Source organism: Macaca fascicularis, chromosome 1 (assembly GCF_037993035.2).
Source record: "Macaca fascicularis isolate 582-1 chromosome 1, T2T-MFA8v1.1".
Taxonomy (NCBI): domain Eukaryota; kingdom Metazoa; phylum Chordata; class Mammalia; order Primates; family Cercopithecidae; genus Macaca; species Macaca fascicularis.
In genome coordinates, this window is record NC_088375.1 from 155173583 (window position 1) to 155199245 (window position 25663).

Here is a 25663-nt window from a genome sequence, read left to right on the forward strand (position 1 = left end):
AACAAAAAGAATTAGAAACAGCTAGAGAAGTAGGGCATAAAGCAATATGAAGAAAACAAGAAATAAAGTTGGTATCCCAATGTGTTTCAGACCAGCTGGAAAGCTATTCCAATACAACAGGCCAAGTGCATAATGAAATTTCAAGGAGTAAGTCATTCAGGTTCTGAGAAAGTACCTGTCCAAGAAGCATATAGAAAACATTTGCTGAGTTACAAACGTGAAAACATATTGAAGGTGGCTAAAAAAAATTGAAAATAATATAAATAATATTTACTGTTTAGGCCAGAATAGCGAGACCATAATATACTCCAAGGCTTCTTCAGAAGCACAGAAGGGAAAACTACTGCTGAGTTTTACTATAGAGCCAGCACATGTGTAGAAAACCTGACATACAGATGTTTTTAATATGGCACCATCCTTAACATTTGATTTTAACGTAATTTTAACATTATTGTCGTCTGGAGAACCAGATTACCAGATTCCTTGTGCCATCCAGGTATTCAGAGGAAACCAGAGCCAGATTAGTAGAGCAATGAAATGTGCGACATAAGACTAGGATTGGAAATTTTTATGAAATACAGGAGATGCCAGTCTGCTCAAGAGCTGTTTTATAGCAGTCTTGTATAGGGTGGTCACAAGCAGGGAAGGCAGAAGTGCTTTAAGATAGAACTGGAGCATGTCCTCATGTGGCCTCTTTGCCGAGACATGTGGCAGCAAAGGAGACACTAGTCACATAGCAACCAGAAGATATCAGCTTGTTTTTCTTTTACAAATGAACGTCACTACAAGGAGATATAGTTGTTTCTGCTAGCGACAGGAGGCAGAGAAATTCTAGGCAGAAAAGGGTGGGTTCCTGACAAAACTTCCACCCTGAAGCCTGAAGCCGCGGCCCAAAGTGAGAACTTGCGTCCCTGTTTTCCCACTGAAGTGGTGTTTTTTCCAAAACCACCCATGGCCCCGCCCGGACCCATCCTGTGCCAATAAAAAAAATCCAAACTCAGCTGGCAGAGATTGGAGAAGCAGCTGGACGTCAGCGACTACAGTTGGACATCCGAGAGAAGCGGCTTGACTTCAGAGGGACAGCTTGACAGTGTAACTTCGGAGAAGAATTTGGCCAGAGACGGCCAGACTTCAAGGAAGATTAAGACTTCAAGGAAGATTACTTTCCCTCCCGTCTCCTCTTCAGCTCCCCTTCCTACTGAGAGCCACCTGCATCAGCAATAAAATCTTCCACATTTACCATCTTTCAATTCGTTCGGGTGATTTCATTTCTCCCAAAGGCTGGACAAGAGCTCAGGCACCACGAGTGCGAATGTAAAAGGCTGTCACACTGACTCTTTGCCCTCACAGGCAGAAGGCAGCCATCTCATGAGAAAAGGCAAAGGGTCCACTGAGCTATGAACAATTAAGCCATCCACGGACAGCAGAGCTAAAAGAGCACTGTCGTAACACTCCCTCTGGGGTTTCAGGGATCGCGGGCACCTCCACCAGATGCTGCTGCAGGGCTGGCACGGAGTTGACTCCTGCCGGTGCGTTTGCCCCAGCTCCTGCACCTGCTCACCTGTTCACTCGTCCCGTGAGGGGTGGAACACAGCAGTCCACGTGAGTGGAGTTCATTACTGCAAGCACCAGAGCGGCCAGCTGACTCCAGCGCTCCTGTAGTCCAGTTCCTGCCTCGTTTGTTCGCACACTCCCTTCAGCGAGGAATTGAGAGCTGCGGGCTCAGTAAATGGAGCACCCCCTTGGTGAGTCTTGCGAAGATCAATTAGACAGAAGCCAGAGAACTGAGACAATGTTCCTGGTTTTTTTTGTTTGTTTTTTGTTTTTGTTTTTGTCTTTGTCTTTGTTTTGATATGAAGTCACGCTCTGTCACCCAGGCTGGAGTGCAAAAACCGGATCTCGTCTCACTGCAACCTCCACCTCCTGGGTTCAAGCGATTCTTGCGCCTCAGCCTCCCCAGTAGCTAGGATTACAGGCGTGGGCCACCATGCCTGGCTAGTTTTTGTATTTTTCGTAGAGTCGGGGTTTCACCATGTTGGCCAGGCTGGTCTCGAACTCCTGACGTCAGGTGATCTGCACGCCTCCGCCTCCCAAACAATATTCAAATTTTACTTACGCTCACTGAGGAACAGCAAACATTTATTTGCTTTTTAAAAAATTTTTAGCACCAAAGCATAAAACACAAAACAAAAACAACCAATGGGCCATCTAAAACAATAGATAATTACATAAGGCTTACTTTATGCTTGACACTATTCCATATGTTTTATAATTTATTTTTAAATTCACTTAGTTCTCAAAACAAGCCTATGAAGTAGGTTCTGTCAATATGCTATTTTATAGATGAGGTAGCTGAGAGATTGGGAGGTTAAATGATTTTTCTAATGTCATATAGTTGGTAGAGTAAGCACACAGGCAGCCTAGGCTGTAAAATATGTGCTCTCAACATATATTTGCCCCTCAATTTTACTTAATGATCTTCTTTCATAAAATCTTCATTTATTACCTCAAGTAACTTTACAGTATTCTTCTCAGTTTTATTTTTAAAAAAGATTTTCTTAGAAAACATAATCAACTAGTTAAGATCTGGGAATCTGTTCTGTGATGGAGACTAAGTAGGATAACTACTGGAAATCTTTTTTCTCATCTGGTTAATGGTAACAGTAGTATTTTCTGTCTTGTTGGGTTTTTATTACAAAGTTAAAATGTAAATTGTCTAGTACTGTTCTTGATAAATTACACATCTATGCCCATGTCTAGATTTACATTTAGATACAGATTTAATAATATAGATATATAGATTGATAGATATAGATACTATCATTACTGATAAGGTTACAATTATTAAATTAGAAATGAGAAAAGTGAGAGTCAAACATTAAGTTATCTTCGTTAATCACGGATCTCTTTGACACCAAAATATGGAAGCCACCAACTTTTTATAGATTTATTTAACCCTAATATATCAGGAAGATCCAAAAGACATGTGAATGAAAAAGAGTCTAATAGCTATAAATTATAGGTAGATGATTGACAGATACAGATAAACAAACCTAGCTCCATTTTAAATTGCATGTCTATTAAAACTTTGAAGTCTTTTTCTTTAATCATCGATTTTTACATCCTAAAACTGCTCTACACACCTTGCCAAATTTTCCCTCTTATGCTTGCCTACCCGCAGGTCCTGCCTCTCTGTACTTTTTCTCTACACTCCTTCTTTCATTATGTGCATCTCTTTATCAGTTTCATCTACCTAGCCATTCACCCATAAAGCACACACCAGTGTCTTTTGTTTTATTGTATAATATTCTCTGTAATAAATCCAGTAGTTCCTAGAGAAGATCAAGTGCTTTTCCAGATACATGCATTTGCATTGTCTTCTGTGAAAGTGTTTTGCATTTGCTTATTATTCAAAGTAATTGTCAGATTTTAGAACAATCTGAGACAATGTCTGTTGTACCTATTTGTTAAACTATTTTTTCCACAAGTTAAAAATATTTATAACCAAGAAACATAACTGTTGTCTCTGGTAGGTTCTCATATTCTCGGTGCATCGTTTCTCTCCTTTATGTTCAACTATTTACACAATTGAAATCAAAGGACCTTTTGCTCTACCTCTACTAGGCTGCATTCACTGAGATTATCTCAAGGCTCTTTAATCTCATTGTGTGTAAAATTTGTTCATACGTCTGAAATACATGTTTTACTAGAACTTAAATATGTTGCAGCACATTAAAAAGACATTTTTAAGTTAAAAAAAAAAACCTAGAGAAACAGCAAAACGAAGGTTTGTTGTTCCCAGGATAGAGTCTAATTCAGCTGCAGCAGCAAGATTGGATGAACGTTTTCTAAAAACATGAACTCCCACAAAGTATAAAAAAGCTTCTATAAGTGTGGGTGAGTTCTGTTCATTGACCAAAAAATCCTTTACATTTCAAGGAGTACTGAGCTACAATCCTGAATCATGAATACAGACGTTTCTCAAGCCACTTGTGATAAACTCATTTCTAGTATCATACACACTAGTTGACACCAAATAAAACTTCTCTTTCATATCAGAGTTAAACTGTAAATAAACTTCTACTTGGTCTTTTGCATTACATACTAGGAAGTCCAACTGAGTCCAAGAGACGTCCTATAATCTCTGTGTTCGCCTATTGTTGCAAGCTACTATGCTCCAGGGCCCCATGCTCTCAGCAAAGAAAAAAAAATACATTTGAATTACGTTATCGGGTTCGATCAGTGCACTATATTTTGTCTGCCCAGGAACTGACACATATTGAAAAGGTACAATTTACATATATAGAAGCATGAGCAAAACTATACATTTTTACTATGGCTGTCAGTGTAAGTCTGTATATCTGGAAGTAATGTCTACTCAAGACAATAGGTCAAAATAGGTAGCTTCAGTCCGTGACTTCTGAATTTCCAGAATTGTTGAGTGCTAAGTTGTTATTTGTTAATGCCCTCTTTATTTTTTTACTTTGAGTTTTCCATATTAAACAATTATTTATGTTCAGCCTCTAATTTCTGTTATATATACTAAGGAGAAAACACCTGAAATGCTTATTAGACTTGTGCTATGAAAAGATATTTCTTGTTATTTCTTATTTCTCACTTCTAATACAATATACAATGGTTCATAACTCTAATTTCTAGAAAATATTGCTGGATTTTGGTGGAACGTATATACATATAATATAATATATTAGGCTCATAATTAATAGCAATGTTCTTTGAGAGCCTAGGAATTTGAAATCAGAATATTTGAATTTATGTCCTGATTACACCATTTATGAGCTAAAGAACCTAGAAAAAGTCAGGTTCTCAGAGCCTAAGTTTTCTCAGCAGCTGTGGAGCAAATAAGATAGTATATGAGAAAGACTTTTAGAAATTACATTATGACACAAGTGCTTGTATTTGTTATTATTATATCTTACGGGAAAATATTTGGAGAATTTGATTTTTCGTTTGTTCTTTACATATACAAGAAAAAAGCAGAAAGAATTGTCCATTTGACCTTCATACCCTGAGCATTTCTGGTCAAATTAAGCACTTTCATCTTACATGTTTTTAAATACTTTTAAATGATAACATAAGAGCAAATGTGTGAAACCCTGTTGCTATTCAAAGTGTCAGTCAGTTCATAGTCACGCTAACAGCCCCATAACAAGGCTAAGGAAGCGTTTTATTCCTCATTTAAGTATTTGACTTTATTCCAACCTGACCCAATTCACTTGACACTATCTAAACTGCAGGTGGCTAGTTAGTTGTGTAATTACAGTTCCACGGTTTCAGTTTAATACTTTGGACTCAATTTAGTTGTACAAAGGAATGCAAGATTGCCACATAGATTAGTTCTTTAAAGACTTTTGATCCTTTTGTATTTTAATAAATTTTCCAAATGCTATTATTGCTTCTCTTAAAGACTTGATTCTTGAAAGCTTTTGCTCTTTACAAGCTTAATATCTGCTGAAAAAAGCTGCAGAAAAATGTTCAATAATGGAAATGCTAAGCCTTCATTCTCATAATCAACATAAGCTTTGAATCTTTATCAAACTTTTATCAACTGTTCATTACATTCTATCCTTTAAGCTCATGCTGACTTCACTATTGAACTCTTCATTACGAAGTTATATTTCTTTGTTTTGCTTTGGCAAACATTGTGTGTGTGCGTGTGTGTGTGTGTGTGTGTGTGTGTCAGTGTCTGTTCGCTTTTGGAGAGACTGTTATTTTTATTTTTTACTATTATACAATTTTATTGGTGTCCCAAGTAAATAAAAGTTTTCAACTTAAAAATATTCACACATAACTAGCAAAGGATAAAGTACTAGCAAAGGATGAAGTAGATAATTTATATTCCAGTTAGGTTATAATTTTCTTATAGTTAAATTTACCTTAAAAAACACATAGCATGATAGTTTTCCAGATGACTTTTAAGTATTTACCTTCATCTACCTCTGCCCTAGTTTATATAAATGAAAGTCACCCTTGTGTGACTTATTTATTATCTTCTCTTTTTTTTTTTTTGAGATGGAGTCTCTCTCTGTGGCCCAGGCTGGAGTGCAGTGGGGCACTCTCGCTCACTGCAAGCTCCACCTTCCGGTTCACACATTCTCCTGCCTCAGCCTTCCAAACAGCTGGGACTACAGGCGCCAACCACCACGCCCAGCTAATTTTTTGTAATTTTTAGTAGAGACGGGGTTTCACCGTGTTAGCCAGGATGATCTCGATCTCCTGACCTCATGATCCGCCCGCCTCGGCCTCCCAAAGTGCTGGGATTACAGGCGTGAGCCACCGCACCCAGCTGTGCTTTATTATCTTCTATACTTAAACATCTAGGTTATTGGTAGCTAAAATAGTAAAAGTTCTTTGAGTTAAAATGCTTTTGTGGTTACACATTTATTTATCCACCTAATTGTTCAACAATCATTTATTTGGCATCTGTTCTGCACTAGGAACTACTTTGGGTACTCTAAAAAGGGGCGAAGCTGAAAATGACATATTCCTTGCTTTGGGAGGGCTCAGGGTCTGGTGAGTAAGATACATTGTTAAATATACAAAACTAAGTACGTTAAAAAATATGACATGTAAGAACTGACATGTCTGTGACTTTTTCTGCCTCAGAGATCAGGGGGAAATTTCATAGAGAATGATATTTGAGCTGAATTAAAAAGGCAAGAAAACACCCGAAATTTTTTTTAATAATTTAAGAAAGGAAATATATAAAAGGTGAAAACTTCATTCCAGATAAGAATAAGTTGTTAGTTTTTGAATACTACTGACTCTGACTTTTCCTTATTTTAAGTGAGTTAGAGTTTTCTCCCATTTCGTTCTATGTAAGTCTCTGGAAATTGCATTTGCAGAGCATTCCAAAAGAGCTTGAGGCCGGGGCAAAACCATGGCTTTTTATTCAGGCTCTTGTAGCTTCATGGATGCATAATTTGAAGAATTATTTCAGCTGCTTAAGCTAATTGAGAAACTCAGAAGAATAAGAGTGATTATTAGTCGTTATAATCATTTAAAATGTATTTCTTATTTGTAGAGTTATATTATAGATTCACCCTATATGCTTTGCCAGTTGGTGCGTATACATTTTTATAATGTATTGTTGTCGATAAAAATAAGTTGCTTTCTAATTGTGTGCATGTGTGTGCCACAGAATTTTAAAGAGCAGTGCCACAGAATTTCCTTTTGTGTCTGTGGGATACCAAGATCCAATCTTGTGTTCATTCATATGATGATGTCAGGAAATATCATTTCCTAATATTTACTGTGTATTATAATTACCTACTTTTAACTTTGCATTTTTGCATATGCAACCCTTACTCTTAGACACATTAGTAAGTATTAAGGTACTAAGAGCATACCTTGAACTTTGAAAACCTTGCTACAGATTTTTTAAAAGTCACATGCTCTCAGTTCTTTCTGTCTAGGTGAGCTTCACTTCTAGTTTTTCTGAAGTGTCAGAAAATCTTGTTTAGGTAAATAAAATATAATTTTAACAGAGTTGCATATTGGTTATATTTTAAATTTTTTTTTTTAGCTCTGTCCTTTCTTGGCTCATTGTGACGAGGACTTTGCAATACCTGTCAGGGTTGTATTTCAATGATACTCGGACTACTGACCTGAGCAGACTGTGCTGGAATATGCAGGGACACTTGCCTTAGTGCTAAAGGCACATCCTGCTCATCTGTACATCCTGCCTTTTTCTCCTCTCATTCCAACTTTTCTAATATTTTTGATGTACAGTTTCGAATGATACAACTACAAATAGACTTATGATGGTAAAGTAGTTTATATATAGAATTGCTCAAGTAAGGTTTCCCTGGAGCAGATTGTTTTCCCTCCTTTTAACAAAATCAATAGCCCATTTGAACTTAGAGCCCTTTATCTCCCGAAAAGAAATAACGATTTTGAGGTATTCTGTATACAGGGGAATGTTCCCTAGTTAGATATCAGAACTTCTTTTACGAAGCAGCACTCCCTACTTGGGACAACTCAAAAAATGATGAGGGCAGCAAGGAGCTCACCTCTTCCTCGCCTCTTCATCTTGGCGTTTTATGTGTTGCTATAGGATCCTCTAAGATTAATAGTATTCAATTATGATTACAAAGCTACAAAATTTAAATGTAATACTTGAAAAAGACAATTCTCATGTATTATTTGCCTCCTATGTGCTAGGTACTTTTGTGATTGTGCTGCAATACCGGAATCCTGAAAGATATCAGTCTCACTGCTTATTTTGTATCTGTGGAAGAACAGATGCTAATTCAGGTTCACCTATTTGTCCACGTTCTCACTGTGGTAAAACCAAGACTCATACAATCGGTGCTTTCTCCAAAAAATCACCCTCTCAATTTGGAAATACTATAACTAGACTATTATAATAATGGATTAGAAAATGATTTTTTATTCAAAATCAATGAGGAAACTGTATGTGGTAAAGAATGTCAGATCAAGAAAAAAAAAAGACACTAGATGAAGAAAAATTTCAATAAAACTGCTTGTTCAAGGACATTTTTCACTAAAATGTAATATATTTTTCTGATGTCAACATTCTTAAAAGAGCAAGACATTTATTTCAATTTAACTGAAATTTAATGAGCACCCTTGATGTGCCTCCAACATTGTGATAGATGGTAAGATCCATTGAATCCAAAGTGGAACTACACTAAGCTATGGAGGTTTTCCCTTCAGATCCAAGGCCCTCGGTAAAGGAAATAGGTATTTGAAGCTCTCGGGTCTTTGAGGTTGAAAAATAAAGCCACAGGCACCATTGAATTCTATAAAAAAGGCTATAAAACTCTTACTTCTCTGGGACTTTCCTTTAAAACACCCATACACATAATTCTTGAATCTTTACAACTGTAACAAGAACTACCCAAATATGATTTTTGTCACCAGAACTTCCTAACCTTTAGTGCTATTGGCTGAGGAGAAAGGTTCATGAGATCACAAGTTTGGGATTGCTAATAATTTTTCTAAATCTTTCTTACTGACAACAGATATAAATTGTTTAATGTGACACTCTCTCCAACTTGGGCACTCTATGTGTCATATTCTTAAAGCCATTATCTTTGTCACCCAGACTAGTATCTACTTTCACTTATTTATTCCCCCAATAAATGAGAGTTGAACAACTAAATTCTATACCACGGAATCATGTTTGACTCCTCTGTGTCATATCTTACATTCAAAGGATCAGTACATTTGTCTGATGCTACTTCCTAAATCTATACAGAAACTAATCACTACTTCACCTATATCACCATGGCACAAATCCTTATGATATTTTGCCTGAACAATTTCCAATGACTTTCCAATCAACTTCCTGGCTTTTACATTCTCTCTCCCTTAAACACTCTACTTTTAACAAAACAACAGGCAATCTTCAGATCACTTCTGATCCAACTTTATTGACTTCCTGCTTCACCTACTATCAAATCTTTTCAAACGTGTACAAGTTGTATTACATCTGTTTTCTGCTATTTTTCTGACCCCATCTTTGATCACTCTTTTCCTCTCATTCTGTTCCATAAGATGTTGTTCCATCTTGCTACATTAGATTATTGAGAACAGAAGTGTCTGTTTTGTTCACTGCTGTTATCCCCACGTTTACAGAACCTAAAATGGTATATGGCACATATTAAGGGAATATTTAACACTCAAAGAGGGTCAAGAGGTAATTGTATAGTTTTTGAAATATGAATTCTCATGCACATTTTTAGTTTAAATAAGGGCATGTATTTAAAAATGCTACATTTTTTCCTCAAAGCACTGTTTCCAAGTAAAAGTTTAAAGTCTGGTGCAAAAACCATGTCTCAAGCTAAGAGGATTTTTCCAATAGGTTGTTGATCACTCCAATACCATTGCACTTTGTATCTCAACCTATTTAGGAGGATAATCCTTTTAGTGTTGGGATGTGCTGTTTGTGCAGTGAAAAATATTTGTTATTATAGGTGTGATTAATATAAATAGCAATAGTTTATTTTCTTAAATTATCTAAGTGAACTTTAAAATATATAGGTTTTTAGCACCCTTTAAAGGAGGACATTGTGTGTCTGTTCTTAGGTTAGCTCTCTGTATAGACATTTGTATAGATGTTTATTCAACTATTTTACATGGATAAATACTAGCACATGCAGTGAAAAGTCTACTCTACTGCCCACGAGTCAATATGTCCTAGTTATCACCCTCCCAACTCAGTTTTGATAAAATCCAAATTTTTTTTTCTTTTTAGAAATTCTCTAGTTCAGAAGGAAGTAGAATATAGTCCTCTCCAAAGTTTCCAGAATATTAATAAAAACATTATGTTGTCCATAAAACTGTAGGTGTATTTTGAACCAATTTTATACCAATCTTTTATTTTGAATGCTCATAGCTTTGACTTTGGCACAGGCTACAAGAAATACACTTTATAAGTCTCTTGCTCCCAAGTCTGTAAATTGCACATTCTGAAAAACTGGCTCTTTCTGCGCAGAACATAGAGATTGAATGCAAGGCTATAATTCACTTTCAGGTTTTCTGCTGATGACATAAACCACTGAAACTTGTTGGTTTATGAACAACAACAGGACACAGACTGAATTATGGCATGTGTCAGTGATGAGAGATAAAGAATTGGCATCCACAACCCGAAGATAATAGTTTTATTCCATTACATTTGAGACATAGAAAAAAAACCCAAGATTTGTAAACATTTAAGAAATAGTTCATCTTTAAAAAATTGTATAGTTTATGAAAAGAAAATACCAAATCTATGCTCAAAAGAAAATAAAACAGAGATGATGCAAGAAAGTCCATAGACAGACCTGGCATTTTACATAACTGAGATGTTTCTGAATTTGCTGAAAAATTACAATTTCTCCCTTTTAGGAGTAGCCACCTTACAAAGCTTTATACGAGCTTATTCACTGCCCAGGCTTTGGGAAGTGAAACACTTAATAATAGTGCAAGAAGATTTGTCTTTTGTATTTCTTGATGTCTTTGAGAAGAAGCGAGAATATAGGCAGAATAAGTAAAAGCCACAATATGCTACTTTACAAGGGTAGTCATTAAAGTCCATTCTTACAGCATTCTTTACCTTTAAAGTTTCCAAAATGGTGCAGGCACCAAGTGTAAAACAGTGAGCTGAGCTGAGCTACAAAGTTATGCAGAAGCAGACACTAAACTACAAGCTATGTGCTAATTTGGTTTCCCCAGAGGCAACTCTCGAGGTAAGGGTTGTAGGGTAGGTACTTTACTTGGGAGGTACTGAGAACATGGGTAGGGAGAGAAGAAGTGTTACAGAAAAGAAAGGTAGCTACTAAGTGGCAGTTTATTAAACTTCCATGGCTACTGGAGCTTAATCTCACAGAGAAACTGGGCAACAGTGTAAAGCGGTGCCTTAGTGTTATTGCACAGGAGGACAGAGGAGCTGGGTTAGTACATATCATACAGTCATTGGTTGAATATTGCCTGGAGTGAAGGTGGGCCATGTTAATGTAGACGAAGCCTGCAGGCCTAGAAGAAAGATGCTGGCAATTAGAAGTCAAGGTCAGAGGGCTATGGACAGGGCACTTTAAATGTCAGCCATAGAGAAAATGTTTGGGGACATTGTCACGGAGTTTGGGAGCCAGGGTGGGCTTGATTTCTAGTCTCAGCTTTTCCATTCGTAAGTAATGCTATTGTGAGCAAGCCCCAATCTCCCTGCATTTCTGCAAAAGAAATACTTGAGACAAATAATTTTTAACCAGCCACCCCTTGTGATATTGTACAGACTTGGAGTTTTCCATGGTGTCAAATTATTACATTTCTTAGGGCTGAGATCTTATGTTTGAGGATTCAAGGCCTACTTAGTGTCTATCACTTGACGCTGTCGGGGCTCAGAACACAATACCCCAAAGGATGGCACCTTGGCATGCTGAGTATTTTGAACTGAAGGATATTGGAAGGGCCTCAGAAGCAAAGTCTCTCCGACCGTCCCTTGATCTCCTGTCTCCCACACCTCTTACTTCCTCAAACCAAGTCATAGATACTAGAATTTGTCTTCTCCAAAGGGATCATAGAAACTAAAACTCTTCTCCCACAAAGCAAGCCATAAAACCCCCCAAAGCCACTCTCTTTCTTCTCCCTTCTTTTGCAAACACTCTGATTTCAGAGGGGTCCTGCCCTATACTAGGGGAAAGGAATACTATGCAGAAAAGCCAAGAAGAATCTGAACAAACGGACGATGCTAGGTTTCCCCTGCCAATCTTCAGTAGACTATACCCTTTTGTCCAATTGCATTTCTCCACAGTTGTATATTCTTCATGTGACCTAAGCATAAAATGAGTTTCCCCTGGATCTTTGGGTCTTTATTTCTGAGGATTCCCAGGTCACATAAAACTGTAATTAAATACATTTGTTATGTTTGCCCTTTGTTAACCTGTCTTTTGTTACAGCAGTGTTGGTCATGACCCTATGATGCGTGGAGAAAGGTATCACCCCTCTCTGTCCCTAACCCTCCTTGTGCTTCACACACCCTTCTCACACCTGCCTCCACATATGGGTAAATGGTGCCCACATCCACCCACCTCTTTAAGATTCTGATGTCTTCTTGCCCTACAGTCAATTTGTTCTAAGTCATCTTGATTCTGCCACCATGATACATGTCAAATCTGACCATTGTCACCTTAACCCAACCCGTTATGACCTGTGGCTAGCCTGAAAAAGAGCATTCCATGATTTTCCTATAATCTTTTCTTCACAAAAGAGCCAGTGTGCCCTTTACAACATGAATCTGTTTTGTTGCTTCAGAAAATTTCTCTTATAATGAGATTAAATTCACATTCTTTACCATGACCTACAAAGCAGACCCTTTATTTTCTCCTCTGTTTAACTCTCCCATATCATTTCTCACCACTCTTCCTTTACTTTTTGCTACTTCTGATACTTCAGCCATCTTTCTCCCTCTATTGCAAAACAATCTTACTCTCTTCTCACTGTCTAACTTACCTAAAGTGCTTTTCTTCAATCTCAGCAGGATTATATCCCTTCAGGTTTCACCCTAAATTCTCCTTTTTCAGAGAAAGTGCTAAAATTGTACTCCCAAGGGATCACTATATATTCCACATTTTATTTTATTTTATTCAGAAAGAAAATATTATTTATTATCAGAAAGTATCATTATCAGAAAGCATTATTATTATTACTACTATCAGAAAGTATCATTTATTTTAGTTTTCTCTTTATTTTCTACTTTCTCCCAATGGAATTTAAGTTCCATGAATGCCAACCTTTAAATTAATTCACTCATTTCTGTGCCCTCAATAGTCAATGCAAGAAACTCGATAATGGATAGATACTCAATGAATATTTGTCTAGTGAATTACGGCTCTTTCATAAATTGTTGCTGATTTAAACTGAATAGAACTCCTAATTTTTAGATATATTCATTGATGCCTTGGAATTCAAGGATATGAGATACAATATACCTGGTATAAATCCTCTATGTAGAAGTTACTGAGGTGTCACTCTACAAAATTAACTTCAAGGAATGTTTTGGTAGGCCTAATCATTATTTGAGGTCTCCCCAATGATGCTCATATTCTAGTTCTATAAATATGTTAGATTACATGACAAAGGAAAATCAAGGTTACAAATGGATTTAAAGTTGCTCATTAGCTGTCTTTAGAGAGATTGAAGTGAATAATCTGAGTAGGCTCAATGTAATCACAAGCATTCTTTTTTTATTATTATTATACTTTAAGTTCTAGGGTACATGTGCACAACGTGCAGGTTTGTTACATATGTATACATGTGCCATGTTGGTGTGCTGCACCCATCAACTCGTCAGCACCCATCAACTCGTCATTTACATCAGTTATAACTCCCAATACCATCCCTCCCCCCACCCCCTCCCCATAATAGGCCCCGGTGTGTGATGTTCCCCTTCCCATGTCCAAATGATCTCATTGTTCAATTCCCACCTATGAGTGAGAACATGCGGTGTTTGGTTTTCTGTTCTTGCAAAAGTTTGCTGAGAATGATGGTTTCCAGCTGCACCCATGTCCCTACAAAGGACACGAACTCATCTTTTTTTATGGCTGCATAGTATTCCATGGTGTATATGTGCCATATTTTCTTAATCCAGTCTGTCACTGATGGACATTTGGGTTGATTCCAAGTCTTTGCTATTGAATCACAAGCATTCTTACAAATGGAAAAGAAAGGCAGAAGAGAAGAGGAAGGTACAGTGGTGACTACAGAAGAATGACCTGAGAATATTCAATACTTCTGTCTTCCCTTTTGAAGATAGAAACCACAAACCAAGGAATGGAGGTGGCATCAAGACACTGGACAAGGCCCTGCTGAGATCTTAGTTTTAGTCCAATGAGACCCAGTTTGGACTTCTGACCTCCAGAACTGTACAATAATAAGTTTGCGTTGTTTAAGCTGTTAAATTGGTGATGATTTGTTAAAGCAATCATAGGAAATTGATACAGCTAGTGAGGGCACTGACACAACAGCTGACAATGGAGGAAATGAAGAATGATAAAATAAACTTGAAGAGCTGAGAAATATTATTTCCATCTCAAATATAAATACATGCCTTAAGTAGTTCCAAGTTAGAATAGTTCTATGGAAATGGTGTGTGTTTAAATTTATCCTTGCCTTTGAATAGATCATCATGAGAGCCCTATGAGTTCTTACTATTCCCATTTTACAGATGAATAACCTGAGGTAGTGAGAGGCTGAGTGCTTCGTCAAAAGCTACACAAAAAATAAGCAGCAAATTCAGGACAGGAAACTGTAGGTATTATATGAGAGTGACAATAATCTTTCCTTGAGGGCTGTAGAACTATATAATTCTAAGGATGGTCAATGGTATGGTTTGGCTCTGTGTCCACAACCAAAGTGCTAATAATGCTGTGGACAACGAAGTCCAGGCTGAGGTGGTCTCAGATGGAGATAAAGAACTTCTTGGGAATTGGAGCAAATGTGACTTTTCCTTGCTTTAACAAAGAGACTGGCAGCATTTCGCCTCTGCCCTAGAGATCTGTGAAACTTTGAACTGGAGAGAGATGATCTGAAATTAGAACTTACATTTAAAAGGGAAGCACAAAAGTGTGGAACATTTGCACCCTGATAATGTAATAGGAAAGAAAAACCAATTTTCTGGGGGTAAATTCAAGCATAAGTAACAAGGAGCCAAATGTTAACAGCCAAGACAATGGGGAAAATGTCTCCAGGGCATGTGGCAGCCCCTTCCATCACAGGCCTGGAGGCCTTGGGAGAAAAAAATTTGTTTCCTAGGCCTGACCCAGGGTCCCCACCGTTGCACGAAGCCTCCGGACTTAGTGCTCTGTGTCCCAGTCGCTCCAGCTCCAGCTGGGGCTAAAAGGGGCCAAAGTACAGCTCAGACTGTTGCTTCAGATGTTACTTCAGAAGGTGCAAGGGCCAAGCCTTAGCAGCTTCCATGTGGTGATGGGTCTGTGGGTGTACAGAAGTCAAGAATTGAGGTTTGGGAACCTCTGCCTAGATTTTAGAGGGTGTATGGAAATGTTGGGATATCCAGGCAGAAATTTGCTGCAAGGATTGAGCCCTCATGAAGAACCTCTGCTTAAGGCAGTGCAGAAGGTAAATGTGGAGTTTGAAGCCCTCAAACAGAGTCCCTACTGGGACACTGTTTAGTGGAACTAAGAGAAGAAAGCCACTGTCCTCTAGACCCCAGAATGGTAGATCCACCAACAGTTTGCACCATGTGCCTGGAAAAGCCACAGGTGCTCAATGCCATTCAGTAAGGGAGGTGCCCAAGGCCATGGGAGCCTACCCCTTGCATCAGTGTGTCCTGGATGTGAGACGTGGAGTCAAAGGAGATCATTTTGGAACTTTAAGCTTTAATGACTGCCTCACTGGATTTTAGACTTACATGGGGCCTTTAGCTTCTTTATTTTGGCTATTTTTTTTCCATTTGGAATGGGTGTATTAACCCAATGCCTGTACCCCCATTGTATCTTGGAAGTAATTGACTTGTTTTTGATTTTACAGTTCATAGTCAGAAGGGACTTGCCTTGTCTCAGATGTGACTTTGGACTTGACATTTTGGGTTAATGCTAGAATGAGTTAAGACTTTGGGGGACTGTTGGGAAGGCATGATTTGCTTTGAAATGTGAAAAAGACGTGTGATTTGGGAGGGGTCAGGGGCAGAATGATATACTTTGGCTCTGGGTCCCCACCCAAATTCATCTCAAATTGTAATCCTCATGTGTCGAGGGAGGGAGGGACCTCTAATCTCCACATGTTAGGGGAAGGAGCTGATTGGATCACAGGGGTGGTTTCCCTCATGCTCTTCTCATAATAGTAAGGGAGTTCTGACAAGATCTGATGGTTTTATAAGTGCTTGAGTTCCTCCTTCACACACTGAATCTCACCTGCCACCATATAAGACATGCCCACTTCTCCTTCTGCCGTGATTGTAAGTTCCCTGAGGCCTCCCTAGCCATACTGAACTGTGAGTCAATTAAAGCTCTTTTCTTTATAAATTACCCAGTCTTGGGCAGTTCTTTATAGCTGTGTGAAAACAGACTAATACTGTCATGAAACCAGTAGTTAATAAATCAATGAAACTATATGAAAAATCAACTTAAAAAGAAAGAATAACTTCTAGTCTACTTCCATTTTGTTAGTATAATCAGTAGATCTATATGTGATTTAATATGTTTATACCTTTTAAAAATGTTTACTTTTTTAAATCCAAAGAGGTGTTTGTAAACAACAGAAACACGGAAAATAGAAGTAGGTAAGAGAAGTCACACTAACATTGGCAAAGCTCTTTCAAGTACTTAATATGTAAAAAGAAAGTCTAATTCAGAAAGAAGAATATTACATTTATCAAACAAATATAATCCTTTATTTAAGAGAGTTATAATTACTGGTTGCAGCAAAATGACATCATTCAGTTCCTGACACTGATTCTGTGTTCAACAATCAATCTTCTGAATTATTGTTTTTGTTTTCTTTACCAAATATTAATACATAAATTAATAAAATTCAATATGCCTCTGTATATTTTCTCTAGTCCCTGCATCCACCCCATCAGGTTGGTACTTATTAAACCTATTTTGCAGATTAGAAACAGAAGATTTAAAAATAGCACTTTAAAAAATGTCATCAAAATCCTTTATTTCCCACATGTTTTTACCAAGAAAAAAATGTATCTCCTAGTGAGACTGAGTAGACACAGAAAGAGTGGGCCTTTTAGAGAGAGCGAGTAGTCAGGTAGTTCTCATCATAAATTAATAAATTCACATTCTGTATTTTTATTTTTTAGGTGTTTTGTGAACAGTTGTATGAAACCAAAATGGAATCAAGAACTGGACTTAGACAGATTGGAGCATAAGATCACAACTGCTGTGAAGACATCAATTATGACCAGACATCCTTTACAAAACGACATCCCTCTGACCCTGCACAATTTTTCAAATTGTAACAGAACACAAGCCTTCCAATGCCAGTTTTTTGTTTTTGTATTTTTAAGATTACACAACAATGTACCTGAGGAAAACAAAGTGAAGAAAATACAAGGCATGAGGGTTACAGTAACTTTCATGGGAATGGCAATTCTTCACTTACATGGTAAATATCAAAGCACTGAAACCCAAAAGCAGTGGAATGGGTAGGATTATTAGACAAAACATAAGACATCCAGTGAACAATGAATAGTTTTTAGTACAGCCATCTACCAAATACTGCATGGTACTAGCCCTGTGAATGCCCACTCTCGCTATTTTGGTTGGGATACACTTAGACTACAAAAGTTTTTGTTGTCTATTTGCAATTAAAATTTATCCAACCATACTGACTTTTTTTTTTTTTTTTTTTTTTTTGAGACAGAGTCTCGCTCTGTCACCCAGGCTGGAGTGCAGTGGTGTGATCTTGACTCACTGAAACCTCTGCCTCCTGGGTTCAAGCAATTCTCCTGCCTCAGCTTCCTGAGTAGCTGGGATAACAGTCATGTGCCACCACGCCTGGCTAAGTTTTGTATTTTTAGTAAAGACAGGATTTCACCATGTTGGTCAGGCTGATCTCGAACTTCTGACCTCGTGATCCTCCCACCTCGGCCTCCCAAAGTGCTGGGATTACAGACATGAGCCACCGTGCTAGGCCTGACTTTTTATTTGCAAAATCTGGCAGCCTTAGGAATGAGGGCTGGACTAAAAGGACATTTGTATGGAAATGTATAAGCAAACAGCTCAGTTGATGAATTCGAACCTGGGTTTCCAGTGGAAATCCAAGAATCACTATAATTTAAATTTCCAAGGCTACATAAAGGCAATACCATATAGAGCAATGCTTTAGAACTCTTTCAGTGGAGTCATATTTGAGTCCTGGCTTCTCTAACTCATATCCTACTGGTGTGACTCTATGCAAGTTATTTCCCGTGTCTTAATGTCAATCTCTTCATAGTTAAAAATGGAGACAATAATCCCTTGGTGTTTTACAAGGATTAAATGAAATAATTCACAAAAATAAATTTTAAAATAACATTGAGTAAAACATATACAAGAATCCCCTTGAGAATTGGGGGTTGCAGTGAGCTGAGATGGCACCACTGCACTGCAGCCTGGCAACAAAGCAAGACTCTGTCTCACAAAAAAAGAAAGAAATAAATAAAAATAATCCCCTTGATTCTGTTGCTCATGGGCTATAATTTTTAGCACATCTTAGAATGACTAACAGTTAAAAACATGTCAATAAATCACATTGTTGATAACTGCAGGTAGAGCAACACTAAACATCAAATCCTCCATACAGTTAATAAGAAACTGTCTAAGGCAAAAGGTACTGAAGTTTGGGAGGTAGAGAAGGACTTTCACCTGCCATTGTATCATTGTATAGCTTAATGGACTGGAAACACTTTGATTTCTGTTTTTAACTTTTACCCTGTATACGTATTGCTTATTGAAAATGTTGAACAGGAAACCATCTAGCAGTCCCTGCTGAACCTCAATATCAGGCTTCCTTATAACCAGCATTGAGATTAGTTTTACTTTAGAGACCACTGAGGAACAGAGAAAAACACAGAAGAGATTCAGGGGCAAGCATGGGCTTCAGCTTCTCAGACACTTAAGCACCTGAAATAGAAACAGAGAAACCATAATAGCTGTAAGTTTAGCTCATCTGCTCCATCCCTGCATTTGTCACAAGGGGAATCAGTTCACTTTTGGTAACTTCCTTCTAAAGAGTATTGTCATCCCCCCAGTGACATATTGGCTGCCCAGAGTTTCATCAACAGTGGAATAGCCAAATCTGACCATATAACTTTCATTCTCAAAGAAGAAGTGTTCCATGTTATCGATAGCATCCACTGTTTAAGAATTCTGCTGATATCCTTTGCCCACTTTTTGATGGGTTGTTTGTTTTTTTCTTGTAAATTTTTTTGAGTTCTTTGTAGGTTCTGGATATTAGCCCTTTGTCAGATGAGTAGATTGCAAAAATTTTCTCCCATTCTGTAGGTTGCCTGTTCACTCTGATGGTAGTTTCTTTTGCTGTGCAGAAGCTCTTTAGTTTAATGAGATCCCATTTGTCAATTTTGGCTTTTGCTGCCATTGCTTTTGGTGTTTTAGACATGAAGTCTTTGCCCATGCCTACGTCCTGAATGGTACTACCTAGGTTTTCCTCTAGGATTTTTATGGTATTAGGTCTAACATTTAAGTCTCTAATCCATCTTGAATTAATTTTCGTATAAGGAGTAAGGAAAGGATCCAGTTTCAGCTTTCTACTTATGGCTAGCCAATTTTCCCAGCACCATTTATTAAATAGGAAATCCTTTCCCCATTTCTTGTTTCTCTCAGGTTTGTCAAAGATGAGATGGCTGTAGATGTGTGGTATTATTTCTGAGGACTCTGTTCTGTTCCATTGGTCTATATCTCTGTTTTGGTACCAGTACCATGCTGTTTTGGTTACTGTAGCCTTGTAGTATAGTTTGAAGTCAGGTAGCGTGATGCCTCCAGCTTTGTTCTTTTGACTTAGGATTGTCTTGGAGATGTGGGCTCTTTTTTGAACAGACATTTCTCAAAAGAAGACATTCATACAGCCAACAGACACATGAAAAAATGCTCATCATCACTGGCCATCAGAGAAATGCAAATCAAAACCACAATGAGATACCATCTCACACCAGTTAGAATGGCGATCATTAAAAAGTCAGGAAACAACAGGTGCTGGAGAGGATGTGGAGAAATAGGAACACTTTTACACTGTTGGTGGGATTGTAAACTAGTTCAACCATTATGGAAAACAGTATGGCGATTCCTCAAGGATCTAGAACTAGATGTACCATATGACCCAGCCATCCCATTACTGGGTATATACCCAAAGGATTATAAATTATGCTGCTATAAAGACACATGCACACGTATGTTTATTGCAGCACTATTCACAATAGCAAAGACTTGGAATCAACCCAAATGTCCATCAGTGACAGACTGGATTAAGAAAATGTGGCACATATATACCATGGAATACTATGCAGCCATCAAAAAGGATGAGTTTGTGTCCTTTGTAGGGACATGGATGCAGCTGGAAACCATCATTCTTAGCAAACTATCACAAGAACAGAAAACCAAACACCGCATGTTCTCACTCACAGGTGGGAACTGAACAATGAGATCACTTGGACTCAGGAAGGGGAACATCACACACCGGGGCCTATCATGGGGAGGGGGGAGGGGGGAGGGATTGCATTGGGAGTTATACCTGATGTAAATGACGAGTTGATGGGTGCAGCACACCAGTATGGCACAAGTATACATATGTAACAAACCTGCACGTTGTGCACATGTACCCTACAACTTAAAGTATAATAATAATAAATAAATTTAAAAAAAAAAGAAAAAAAAAAGAATTCTGCTCATGATGTTGTTAACAGAGCTGACATATTTTCAATATCGACTGTCATTACTCAAGCCATAAGCATAACAGACGTTTGTTGAATAATACTCAGGTATTTCTTAGATTGGTGCCGGACACCTCATATCTACTCTAAACATAAAATCTATTATTGAAAAAGTATATAATTTTTGGACCATTGCTATTGTTTTCAGATGCAACTGTATTTTTTAGGTTAAAAAATTTTTGTAAGATAGTCAATGGATGTTGCATTGAATCCTGAACACTGGTTTCATTTTATTGTAGTTTAAATGTAAAATAAGTCCATTAACTAAAGTGGAAGTCACTGAGTACTGGAGTATTGGAGACTCAGCTTGTCAAGATTGTGCTCTATTAACAATATGATATTAAAATAACTGGTCCTCAGACATGTTAATCCCTACTGTCTAGGGAATCTCAGTCGGTTTTTCAGTATTTTGGGAAAGCAAACAAGTTTTGAAGGTAAGTAGCAATTGGTCTAATTCTAGGCTATGGCAGTCACCTGCTTTATGTTCTGTAGCCACTTGGAGTCTTATTTTCATACCTAACTGAACGTTTCTGAAAACTGTAGATAAACCCATGATTGTGGTGATAGCACATAGCAAGAGCTTGAGGACAATGGTTCCAATTCTTCACTTTCTTTTCCTTTTAATTTCTTCTCTTCCACAGCATCTTTGACCAAAGTCTGTAATTTTACATTTATGTATGGTGTTATTACTTTTTTTTAGATTTACCAATAGTGCTACTCATATGTATTTATATCCCTATGTAATTTACTTTTTATTAGGAAATATTAATTGAGTAATTAAGAGAAGAGAAAAACGTGCATTGTGAGCAATAAGAAGTTATATGCAATTGAATAGGGGACTCACATAAAGTAGAAAACTTAAGAATGGTTTTCTGAAACTACAACGTAAGTTAGAAATAACCACTTGCCCATTTAGGAGAATTAAGTGAAAAGCGAGCTATTTCTGCCTGGATAGTTCAGAGATAGTATCTTGATGTGGCGTTTGAAACTTGGAAGTTGTGTTGATTGCGGAGATAGTGGAAAGGGCGTTGTACACAGGGGAAAGTATAGTAGAATCACCAAGTTTGGAAATAATGTAGCTAGAAATGCACAAGGATATGCAAATACTCCATTCTGGCTATAGTATAGAATACAAGAAAAGGAAGAGTGGGAGGTTAGTCTGGAGAAACAGCTTGGCAAGAGCTTTTAAAGAGCTTTTATTCAATTAAGGGAGTTGGAAATGTTTTCAGTTAGCAATGGGGAATCATTGAAGATTTTTCAGTTGTGGGTAGGGAAGTGCCTGATCAGAGATTTGTGTTCAGATTATCTATCTGGCAACATCAAGTTATGTAGATTGGAGCAGAAACAGATTAGAGGCTGGGAAACATTTTAAAATGTGCATTTGTCAGTTAAGAGTAGACAATAATGAGTCCATACACTTGAGCAGTGAAATTAGCAATGGTGTCTCATTTAGGTAGAATTGCAGGTGTCCATGGAGGGAATGAGGACTGCTGAGGATCTCCTGCTTACTAAACAGAGAAGAATTGTAGGTATTAGAGGCTCGGAAGGGTAGGGGGCAGGAAAGAATAGGGAAGAGTTGGTTAACAACTACAAAATTGCAGTTAGACAAGACTAATAGCTTATAGTGTTCTACAATAGCGTCTCCAACCTTTTTGGTACCAGGGACTGGTTTTGTGGAAGACAATTTTTCTTCGGCAGGGCGGGTAGGGATTGGAGAGATGGTTTTGGGATGAAACTGTTAGGCATTAGATTATTATAAGGAGCACACAACCTCGATCCCCTTGCCTGTGCAGTTTACAATAGGGTTTGTTCTCCTATAAGAATCTAATGCCACCGCTGATCTCACAGACAGTAATGCACACTCATCTGTCACTCACCACCTGCTGTGTGGCCCAGTTCCTCACAAGCCACGAAGCAGTACTGGTCCACAGCCCAGGGGTTGGAGACCCCTGTTCTATAGCACTGTAGGGTGACTCTAGTTAACACTAATTCACTGTATATTTTTAAAATCACTAGAAGAGAGGATTTTGAATGTTTCTAATATAAAAAAAGAATGTTTGAGGTGATGAATATGCTAATTAGCCTGATTTGATCCTTATACATTGTCTATATTTATAAAAATATCACTCTTTATCCTATACATGTGTACAATTATTATATGCCAATTTAAAATGAAGATAATTTTTAAAAGACAGGCAATATAACAACAAATAAGAAAGAGATTTTAAGAGAAAAAAATGTATCTTAGTTCAGGTCATTATAACAAAGTATCATAGACTAGGTTGGTTGTAAGCAACAACAATTTGTTTGTCATAGTTCTGAAGGTTTGAATTCCAAGAGCAGTTATCCTTCCATAGGGGAAACAGAGACACAGCTCTCTGGGGTCTTTTTTGTAGGGGCACTAATTCATTTCATGAGGCCTCCAACACTCATGACCTAATTATTTCCCAAAGGTTCCACCTCCTAATATCATCACAATGGAGATAATAATTTAAACTATAATTTTTGAGGGAAAAGAAACAATCTATAACAAATAAGGACTTGGTTAAAAGAAATATGAGGTATTTATTGCAATTCCTCAAGCATTCTAAACGCCTTAATTATTCCCACAAAGCCATGTTCTTTCATATCCTCAGGCCTTTTTTGTTTGCCATTTCTTCTTCCTGAAATGTCTTTTTCCACTTCCTTTTTTGGTGAAATTCTACTCTTTTTCTGAAAAACAATCCAAACGTTTCTCCATTTTCAAAGCTTTCCATGACTATATATTTATTTAATTTATGTATTGTGTTAGTTTATTCTCATGCTGCTATAAAGAAATACCTAAGACTGGTAAATTTATAAAGAAAATAAGTTTAATTGGCTCATGGTTCTACAGGCTGTACAGGAAGCATGACAGCATCTGCTACTGGGAATGCCTCACGAGCTATTACTCATAGTGGAAGGAGAAGTGAGAGTCAACATCTTACATAGCAGAAGCAGGACCAAGATGGGAGGGGTGGGAGTTGGAGATGCCACACACTTTTAAACAACCAGATCTTATGAAAACTCATTATCATGAGACAGCCCCAAGAGGATGGTGCTAAACCATTCATGAAGGATACACCACCATGATGCAATCACCTTCCACCAGACCCACCTCCAAAACTAGGGATGACAATTGAAAATGAGATATGAGTGGGGAGACAGATCCAAACCATATCATCCTACCCCTGGCCCCCCAAATCTCATGTTTTTCTCACATTGCCAAATACAATCATCCTTTCCCAACAGGCCCCCAGAAAGTCTTAACTCATTCCAGCATTAATTCAGAAGTCCAAAGTCCAAAGTGTCATCTGAGACAAGGCAAGTTCCTTCCACTTATGAGCCTATAAAATTAAAAGCGAGTTGGTTACTTCCAAGATACAATGGGAGTATAGCCATTCAGCAAATACCCCCACTCCAAGGGGGAGAAATCAGCCCAAAGAAAGGGGCAGCAAGCCCCATGCAAGTTCAAAACCTAGCAGGCCAGTAATTAAATATTAAAGCTCCAAAATAATCTCCTTTGACTCCATGTCCCACATCTAGGGCACACTGATGCAAGGGGTGGGCTCCCAAGCACTTGAGCATTTATGTTTTGAAACTTGTTTGAATATCTAATATATATCAGGTACCACTGTAAATATGATATGTAGTCCTCATTCTCAAGTAGTTTCTTTGTCTACTGAAGAAGATAGAAATATTAGTCAATTTTCATACTGCTATGAAGAAATACCTGAGACTAGACAATTTATATAGAAAAAGAGGCTTAATGGACTCACAGTTCTACGTGGCTAGGGAGACCTCACAATCATGGCATAAGGTGAAGGAGGAGCAAAGGCACGTCTTACATGGTGGCAGACAAGAGAGTGTGTAGGGGAACTGCCTTTTATGAAACCATCAGATCTTGTGAGACTTATTTACTATCACAAGAACAGCACAGGAAACCCCACTCCCATGATTCAATAACCTCCCACCAGGTCCCTCCCATGACACATGGGGATTATGGGAGCTACAATTCAAGATAAGATTTGGGTGGGGACACAGCCAAACCATATCAATAGATAGGGACAAAAATATTACAAGGACTCTTGCAATCATTGACAAAGTAAACTGTATTGAGTTCTCACTGTGAGCCAGTTACTATTCTTTTACATAGTAGACTTAGAGCAATAAGAGAGAGTGATAAAATCCTTGATCCAATTAACTTTTCATATTATTGGAGCTTCAGGCTGATAATGGTTGACATAGAGGTTTTTTAAAAGGCAAACAAATAAAACTATAATTTCATTTGGTAATGGATGTTCATGTAATAATACAAGTTCAAGCCATTGAGTATAAGTTCAAGCCCTTGAGTAGAGCAGGTATTCTGGTTCACAGGTGATGATTAGGTAAGACATTTAGGTACTAAGGCATAAAAAGAATCAATGAAAAACATATATGGGAAGAGAAAATACCCAGTGCAAAGGCCTATAGGTGGACTAGTTGAGTATGTTTAAAGGAAAAGGGTGACACTAGTTTAGGATATGAGAGAAAGCAGAGAGGATTTTGATATGGGATCAGAGAAGTAGGGATGGGTCACCTCATGTAAGACCTAAGAGGTCTGAATAGAGAGTTTGGATTTTTCCTCTAAATGTAAATGAAAGTCATTCAAAAGTTGAAGTAGCCAAGTAACATGATCATGTCCTTAAACAGTTGCTTAGGATGCTGTGTAGAGGACCTGCT

General features: G+C 37.8%; 1 long non-coding RNA gene across 1 annotated transcript; it reads left to right on the plus strand.

Moving 5' to 3' along the window:
• Positions 1 to 816: 816 nt before the first annotated feature.
• LOC141409301 (uncharacterized) lies at positions 817 to 18642 on the plus strand. Its single transcript, XR_012429168.1, has 2 exons — positions 817 to 1745; positions 17297 to 18642. It is a non-coding gene; the product is annotated as an uncharacterized lncRNA (long non-coding RNA).
• The last annotated feature ends 7021 nt before the right edge of the window (positions 18643 to 25663 follow it).